The sequence below is a fragment of the Morus notabilis genome, unplaced genomic scaffold, assembly GCF_000414095.1.
Source record: "Morus notabilis unplaced genomic scaffold, ASM41409v2 Scaffold302, whole genome shotgun sequence".
Lineage (NCBI taxonomy): Eukaryota > Viridiplantae > Streptophyta > Magnoliopsida > Rosales > Moraceae > Morus > Morus notabilis.
Window position 1 is genome coordinate 469,991 of NW_010364886.1, and position 9,684 is coordinate 479,674.

Here is a 9,684-nt window from a genome sequence, read left to right on the forward strand (position 1 = left end):
ATACTTACAAAAGCTTCACTAATGTTGCGTCCTTTGTCTCACTTGATGCTTTCCGACTTCGATCGTTAACTGATCCTATTGAATAAATTTTTGATCGTTAGAAGTTACATTAAAATTTAATTCGAAAAGATCTACAATCCTTATGTTTGGTATTCAATGCCAAAATGCACTAAAACCGTGCACCTTCCTCAGTCATGGGCCTAATTTTCAGTTTTAGTCTAAAACTGTGAATTCTCATTGTATTCAATTTGTATACATCACCGATTATCAAATCGACTTACTTTTCACACTTTACTCCCTTATTCCTCTTAAAATCCGGTTTTAGTTCAAATGCTCAAATCAAATTTCGGTAGAGTTTCGCCTATTTCTCTATGTTGCCCGAGCTCACTTTAGCTCGCTTTATCTATTGTTTTCACCTTCAAACACAAACCATATCCTTTCCCTTTCAAATACACCATCAACATCATCATGGTTCTAGGGTTTGTCCCTATTTCTATCAAAATTCTCTATATCAAGAATTGCTAGAAACAAAAGTTCAATAACCAAGAATTTATCCTTGGTTCACTAGATTTCAGTTCCTTAACCATTACAAGCAAATCAACATTTTTAGTAAAAAAAAAATTTCCACACTTTCCACGGCAGCGAAGGAAGAGGAAATAAGAGGAAAAACTTGAAATCTCACCTTAGGGAATGAAGAACACGCTTCAGTGACGCTATTCCTCGCTAATTCGGTCGATTTCCGCTTAAATCCCTTTTTTCTCACTTTGGATTTTTTTTTCCTTTCTTTCTCTCTTGGCTGGTGCTCTCTATTCGTGTGCATGAGAAATGACCATTTCTCTTCTATTTTCCCTTAATGAACCGACCATCCAAAAGTAGGGACCAAACAATGCAAATTTTAACTTTTCCAAGGACCATTTTGCAAGAAAAGTCAAACTTTTTCCTTCTTTATTAAGCTTTGGCCGGTCATCCTTCTTCATCTCACTTTCCATGTGTCAAAATTTCCTCCATCCATTCTTTTGTTACTTTTAATCTCAACTATTGATCATTTAATAATTATCCTATTCTGGTTCAGCTTAAGTTCCTGTCCAGTGCACGTTTTATCCGCGTTTTCTGGACAGTTGGTCAACTTAGTCAACCTTGACCATTCTTGACAAACTTTTTGAGGGCAACGTTTTGGTCGACTCTTGGTCAATAAATTAGAGAGATTAATTGCCTTCCGAATAAGGAAATTCAGTCTTGAACAAGAAGTAATGAGAGAATATACTCAATACTATTTTTGAAAAAGAATAAAATCATCTAGGCAAATTAGAGAAATTTAGAAGAAAACTTATGTGGCAAGAATTATGTCCATTAAGCGAGATTAATTGCCTTCCAAATAAGAAAACTCAATCTTTCAAAACCATCCAAAAAAAAAAAGGATTGAGTTCGACTCGTAATGGGCAACAAACTGAATTTGACCAGTCAATGGGAAGATGAATTTCTAGAGGAAACTCAAATATCACTTGAAAAGGAAAGTAATGCCATGAGTTGAAGGTCAAATCACTCCGAAGAACAGAAAACAACCTATGACCTGCATCAACCATAATACAAGACATTCATACATTTTTTGGAGGGATCATCTCTATCAGTACAAGCATTAACACTCTCTTCTAGCTTATTTTCACATTACTTTCTCTGTATTTTCTAGAATTCTCTCTTCTCTCGCACCTTTTTCTTCTCTCGTCCACTCATTGTGCTACTTTTTAGCACATATAGTGAAACCACCAAAGTCTAACAGAGGATGTAGATCTTATTCACTAGTGAATATCTATAAATTGTTGTCTTTATTTTGATAGAAATCAATGATTCGGTGAAAACTATCACCCAAAAGCAAGAACATTCATGTCAGATCATCTAGAATTAATAAATCTGTAAGTGAAAGCGTACCTAAATCCATATTGACTGATTTCTCTCTAGAGTCATGCAGTTTATCTTCCATATCAACACGTTTTCCTAGATAACTCTTTAACTTTCTCTTTGTATTCTCTCTGATGATGGGATATGAGAAGGAATAGAATGTAACATGTGATCTGGGGACCATAACTGCCATTTATAGATAACTTCCCTGTTATCTTTTGGTATTTCTATTTTAGCCCATCATAAAAATAGAAATTACCCTTAAGTCTCTACACCTTAAAGGCCCACACCCTATTACATACATTAAAGCCTAAAACACCCAAACCATAGTAGATCACTTTTAATTGGGCTTAACCTTATATGACAGTCTGCAACACATAATTATTCACATATAAGCCCAATGTTGGATTAAGGATCCAACAATCTCCCACTTGGGCTATATGTGTAATCTTATAATTATGCTTTGCAAAAAAGACCGTATGAGCTCAACTTTGCTGTCATTACCGAAATGTATCTATAACCAATCCGGTCCATCAATCATACCAACATAGGATCAAAGTGGCATTTGTTACAATTGTCATAACTCGACCCATCAATGGTCACGTATGCCAATACAACTGAATGACATGGGTCATGATGTGGATGTGTAGCATGAAAATTTCATGTAATGTGATCTTAACATGCCTATTTCCAACTAGTCCACCTTAAACTTTAGTGAGATCAAACCATACCAAAATCAGAGTGTGAATAAACTAAAACTTTATTTTTGTAGAAAATAACCTCAAAATATCCATAAACTGAAATAATTGAAAATATGTATATATCATAAAAGCATTTAAAATTACAAACTCCCACTAAAACTGAATATCCTCTAATGACATGACACCGATACGAGCAGTGTTCTCGTGAAACACTTTGGGTGGCAATCCTTTAGTAAGCGGATCCTCAACCATGGAGTTTGTACCGATATGCTCTATAGACAATTATTCATTCTAAACTTTTTTCTTGACAACTAGGAACTTGATGTCTATATGCTTTGACTTCGTCGAGCTCCTGTTGTTGTTGGAATACAGCACTACTGACTTATTGTCACAAAATAACTTGAGTGACCTTTCAATGCTGTCCACTATGCACAGCCCCGTGAAAAAATTTCGCTACCATATTTTATGATTAGACGCCTCATAACATACTATGAACTTTACCGCCATGGTAGAATAGGCTATAAGAGACTATTTAGCACTCTTCTAGGAGGCAACACCTCCAGCTAGCTGGTAGATATACCCCGATGAAGATTTCATACTATCTAGGCATCCAGCAAAATCGAGGTCAATATACCCAACGATCTCAAGCTGATTCGACCTCCAATACGTGAACATGTAGTCTTTTGTTCTCTGTAAGTACCGCAAGACCCGTTTGGCTACTTTCTAATGCTCTACTCCTGGATTACTTAAATACCTGCCCAATATTCCAGTAACGTACATAATATCCAGACGCGTATAAACTTGAGCATACATTAGACTTCCTACTGCTGACGCATAAGGAATCTTCTATATTTCCTTTTCCTCAAAATCATTCTTAGGGCACTGATTGAGACTAAACTTGTATCTCTTAGCCACAGGGGTATCACCTGGTTTACAATACTACATGCCATATCTCTTGAGAACCTTTTCGATATAGCTCTTTTGTGATAATCCAAGAATACCCCGAGAGCGATGCCGGTGTATCTGTATGCCTACTACAAAAGAGGCGTCACCAAGATCTTTCATCTCAAAATTCTTAGTTAGAAATCTCTTGGTTTCATGCAATAAGCATATATCATTACTGCCAAGCAAAGTGTCATTGACATATAAAACCAGAAAAATATACTTGCTCCCACAGAACTTATGGTATATACAATCATCGACTAAATTTATCTCAAAACTGAACGAGATGATCACTTGATGAAACTTGAAATACTATTGTCGAGATGCTTGTTTGGGCCCATAGATGGATTTCTTAAGTTTGCAAACCATATTTTTTGGGTCTCCCGATACAAAATTTTCTGATTGCACCATATAGATTATCTCATCAATATTTCCATTGAGAAGCGCGCGCGTGTGTACCTAGAGTACTCTGCTATAAGTCTTGTCATAATTTTGGGCAAGTTACTTATAGCTATTAAAACGATCGTGAGGTTGTAGCTAGCTAGCGTTTGGGTTAAATTCTTCTACCCAAAGAGGGAATTAAGAAGAAAAGAAAGTACTGTCAAAGATATTCGTATATATGGATTAATATGAGAATTTTTCTTACTTAAATGTGTCCAACTAATGGCAAAATTACATATCCATTGATATTTATTTTGCTTGTATATCTTATTTGACACTAAGAGCTTAATTTTCTAACTAAACAAGTCACACACGCATATATAAGAAAGTAATTCCCAAGGTAATTTCAGAGACCAAACAAAGGGTGTTTGTCTAGCTCTGTCTGCTCTTGGGTTTCATTTACCCCTTAAAAAAGACTGACATATTACGTTCAAAGTACAAATACTTTAAACATCTAAATCAACAATATCATATCCGAGAGAGAAAAAATCAGAAGTAAAAATCCATTAAAATTATCTATTCATATGTAGAACAACTGGAGAATGGCAAGAGAAGGTAATATTCCCCTCGGTATGGAAAACCTAACCGGGACAAGACGAATATATAGGACAATAATTAGATATGGGAAAAATCTTGTCCCCGAATTGTGGCAAGGCAGGGACAAGGCATCTATGGCAATCTTAAGGCCCTGATTTATCTCAGAAACAAAATAAATAAATAAATAAATAAATAAACCAAAAGCATGAAACGACAAATTGTTCCACATCTAATGTCTTTTTTTTCACTTTGTATTGAGAATATTTTAACAAATTTTTCAAAGAAAATATTATTTTAACGAAGAGTGTACCAGATTCATGTGATAACAAGGTGATATATATAGGCTACCCTCGCAAGCATCTAAACTGTCCATTCTTCATGATCTTATGATTAAAATAGATGTGTTGACAAGTCAGTAGTTTGTTAAGATTATTGTACTTTCACATAACATATAAAATTTTTAAAAAAATGTAATATGATATTTATTTAATATAATAGTGACATTAAAAAAGCATAACACTAAGAAGTTTAATTAGTCAACACAATTCCTATATATATCTCTACAATGCTAATGTTATGTAACTTGAATAAATAACATATTATTATTATTATTATTATTATTATTATTATTATTATTATTATATATAATTTTGTACCCCTAGCTAACCATGAGTCCATGAAAAAGAAGCAATGAGTATAGCGAACAAATTGGTTTTCTGTATAGACTTTCAGAAAAAGTGACAGCTACATTCACATGATCACCTCAAACTCAAACCGTGGCCTATAATAATATCATGTTAGTCAAATAAAAGAGAACGAAGAAGAAGACGAGAAGAGGAGGAGAAATGAGACGAGAAGAGACCTCCTTTATTATTGGCTTTTTTTGGCTTTTTTTTTTTTTTTTTGGAGTGTAATAACAAAAGTGGCGTAATCAAAGAATATAATTTTGTACCCCTAGCTAACCATGAGTCCATGAAAAAGAAGCAATGAGTATAGCGAACAAATTGGTTTTCTGTATAGACTTTCAGAAAAAGTGACAGCTACATTCACATGATCACCTCAAACTCAAACCGTGGCCTATAATAATATCATGTTAGTCAAATAAAAGAGAACGAAGAAGAAGACGAGAAGAGGAGGAGAAATGAGACGAGAAGAGACCTCCTTTATTATTGGCTTTTTTTGGCTTTTTTTTTTTTTTTTTGGAGTGTAATAACAAAAGTGGCGTAATCAAAGAGTCAAAATGGTGTCCATAAAAATATCAATCATCCTAACTAATAAGACAGACTTGTTCAAGAATGTCTACGATATAAATATATATATATATATATATGGTTCATATATACAATACGTATAAATCAGAGCACATTACATGGTGAAAATTTCACGTTTGTAATATTGTCTCGTTTGTATCATGACCTACAACCACACGGGGAAACACAAGTCTGATAACTGGGGCTTGCGTTTCATATTGTCTACCGGCTTTTAGATTTCTATGTCGGCACTGAAAATGACTCACCATTTTTAAACCTTATATATGTGTTCATACAACCGATATCATTATTAAAGTACTCATTCTTTTTTGTGTGTGTATAATTAACCTTTTGACATCTTATGAATTACCATGTAACATGAATCATAACTGATTAACATCCTCTCCCATGGCAAAATTACCTTCCTCTTCAAAAAACAATTAAATTTCTTTCATTATCAGTCGATTGCTTGAGCAAAAAAAAAAAAAAAAAAAAAAAAATCATCTTCCATTGGCTTTCGGTCAAGGTTTTACTATTTTCTAAGATCACTTATTGGCTCAGATCAAGTTCTTCATGCTACTTTATAATTGTTTCGTCAATATCACAAACTTGTTATTTCATTGTCTAATATCTTGGAAGAAATCTTATACTTTTCAAGTACCTTTTCTTGAATAAGGTGTTGACGGATTGTTGATGGTGCAAATTGGTCAACTCGGGATTAAACCTCTCTGAGAACACTCGCTAACGTCGCTCACAGATTAATTAAGAGAATAACTGCACCACTACTACAATTTGGGCAATTTGCGATGATAATTGTTGTTGTAAATAAATAAATATTTACGCCGACATGTCGTCACAAATATTTTCATAAAACTGAAAAATATTGTCGTCACTAAAAACTCACACGTCATCGTAAATATTTACTTGGCGGCAGATCTTGTCTGGCGTGAACTTTTAGTGCCAAAATAACATTATTTGTGACGACATGTCGTCGTAAATAATTAACTATTTAAATTTAATTTATTTATTTTCTCCCGAGCATAAAGGATTATTTTGGCGGGTGACAAAATTTTTTTACGACGACATTAATGTGTGTCATCGCAATAAGTGATTTTGTATTCCCTCAGTAAAATAAAAGGCGGGAAAATTGGGCAGGTCCCCAAAAATTATTTGCGATGACATTATAGGTGTCGTCGCAAATAATAATTCCATAATCTTCCTCCTAAACCCTAAATAATTTACTTATATTTGCGACATGTGTCGTTAAATAATTTAGTTATATTTCTGACAACATGTGTCATCGCAAATAATGTAAGTGTCGTAAATAATTTTAAGTTATATTTGCGATGACTAGTCGTCGCAAATATTCTTTTCTGTCGTCGTAAAAAGCTCTGTTATATGCCCACGAGTAGAGCCTCCTCTTCCATTTTTTTTTATCGGCTTCTCTCTCTCTCTCTCTCCCGACCTCTCACCGGTTTTCTCTGATTTTCTGACCCCAAACTCTCAAAATCTCCTTGTATTCTCTTCAAAATCAACAATATTATAAGTTTTATTTGTTTTTTCATCCAAAAAATCCCAAAATCTCACCATCAAAGTCCGCCGTTTGTTTGACGTCTACCACCGCCGCCCTTTGCCCCTGTTTATCTTGTCGTTTTCAGCCCGCATTTCAGTGGGTTTGAATTTTGTAAGTTTTTCTATAATTATTGTATTTTCTAGTTTAAAATGTATGAATTTTTTGTTATTTGAATTGTGTATAATTATGGATTATAAATCTTGAAATTTGATTTATAGATTTTAGAATTAATATATAATTTAAAATTTAGATTACAGATTGAAATTTAGATTATGAATTTTGAGATTGTTGAAATTTGATATTGAGATTGTTGAAGTTTTAAGATTATAATTTGATTTAGGTTGAAATTAAAAGTTTTGATAATTATTCTGGGTGGCACAACTTGTAGTTATGGTGTGCCGAAATCTTTTAAAAGTTATTTTTTTGCAGGTTTGAATAATAATAAAACTAAGTCGTTATGATGCCGAATTTTTTTTTAAAACATATTATTTTAAGAATTTAATTAATAAGAATTAATTATATTAATAGAAAGAAAATTAAAAATTAATTATAAACATAATGCGTGCAATAATAACAAAATAACTTGTTCATAAATTTGATAAAACTTATAAAATTGAAACATGAAATGTTAAACTTTCTTTATAAACATGATTATATAGTCACAAGAAAACATGAAGTATGATTAGATGTGTTATTGGTTTTATAGTCAAGATGCCAATTGACAATAGCTGGATACATCTGAAAAATCGATTGTCTGATCAGTATTGGGAAGGGTTGTCTGCGTTTATCAACATTGCCAAAGACTATGTTGATGAAAGCAGTTGTTCAAGTTGTTTGTGTCGGAGGTGTTTAAACCATAAGTGTTTTCCAATAGAAACAGTTAGAGCACACATACACCAATATGGTTTCAATACTTTACATACGACGTGGTATTTCGATGGCGAAGACGTCCATTTGTAGATGCACTAATAATCTCAGGATTACAATCTCTTTTGAGTAGTAAAGTAGTACGTAAAAAACTAAATGAAGGAGGCAGGCACTATTTATAGGCCTTCCACAAATCAGAGACCTCATCTCCAGTCGCGTGGGGATTATCTCCTTATCCCTAAATCTCAGGATTTGACAGTTGTGTTTCCATATTTGAATGACCGAATCGGGAAATTACCCATATCGGTTATCTGATTACATTTGAATCTGGATAATTGTTATAGCATATCTTTTCCTGATTTGACGAGATTTTATTTGAATATGACCAGGTTGCTCTCTCGATGTCGTGAACTTCACAACTTAGGTAGACTTCTAGACGTATATCCTTCTTCTGCAAGAACTCTCGTCATCTTAAGGGCATTTTATGTATAACCATTTCCTCGACGTCAGCGACCAATTCTCGGCTGAGAATGCCTCGGCACTTGGCAGTCAAAGGTACGGTTGATTCCTCGACCATGGTGCAACAATTACCCCCAGCCTGGAATACCACGTTATGATGTTTCAGGCTATAAAGCATCAAGAGTATTACGTGGCAATTTAATTGCAGGTAGGCTATGGCGGCTGCCTATCTGTACAGTACCATCACTGCAGCGAGTTTCTTTGGTAGTGGAGCAGTCTTGTCGATCACGTCAACAGTCGCATCTCCTGTCCCCTGATGACGCGTGGAAGTCGAGGGGAAAGTAACAACCGTTGGATCAGATTTAATCTCTCCCGCTCTTTTCTCAGTCGTTAGATCGCGTCTCTTTAGATTCACCGTTGGATAGGCTTGGGTCAAATTCAATTGTCGAGATTCGAAGTCCTTTGGGCTTCCCTGAGACTTTTGGCTTTCCACTCTTCGATTATATATACCCCTCTGAAACGGTTTATGGACATTTATTTGTAAAACATGCTGTTACTCTGCCAGATTTTCTCCAGAACCTTCCCTTCTCTAACTGCAATCTCTGTATACGTTCACCGTACACCATTCTCCTCCTTAACCTTCAGGCTTTCAGACCATTTCTCAAGAACTAGTAAGTCATTTTGTCTCTCTTTTACTCCTCGTACTGTGGTTCTGAACCTAATTCCTCCAAAAAATAACATTTCGAAGAGAACAATATAACCATAAAATGAACTTACCCAAACAATGTTGTTGCTCATGAATCTAGGGTGAATCTCTTTGTGGTAGTACACGCTTGGGTTTAGTCATTCACGTTGGGGTTCTTAGACCCACTTCTGGGTTTTGGAGACCCTTATATGAGTTTTTCCTCATTTTTGGGTTTTAGTGTGAATCTGGTATTCTCAATTCCAAACTTTTGGATCATTTTGATCCAAACTTACTTCTGTCTCCTTCTCAAACTCTGTTTCTGACCTCTTGACC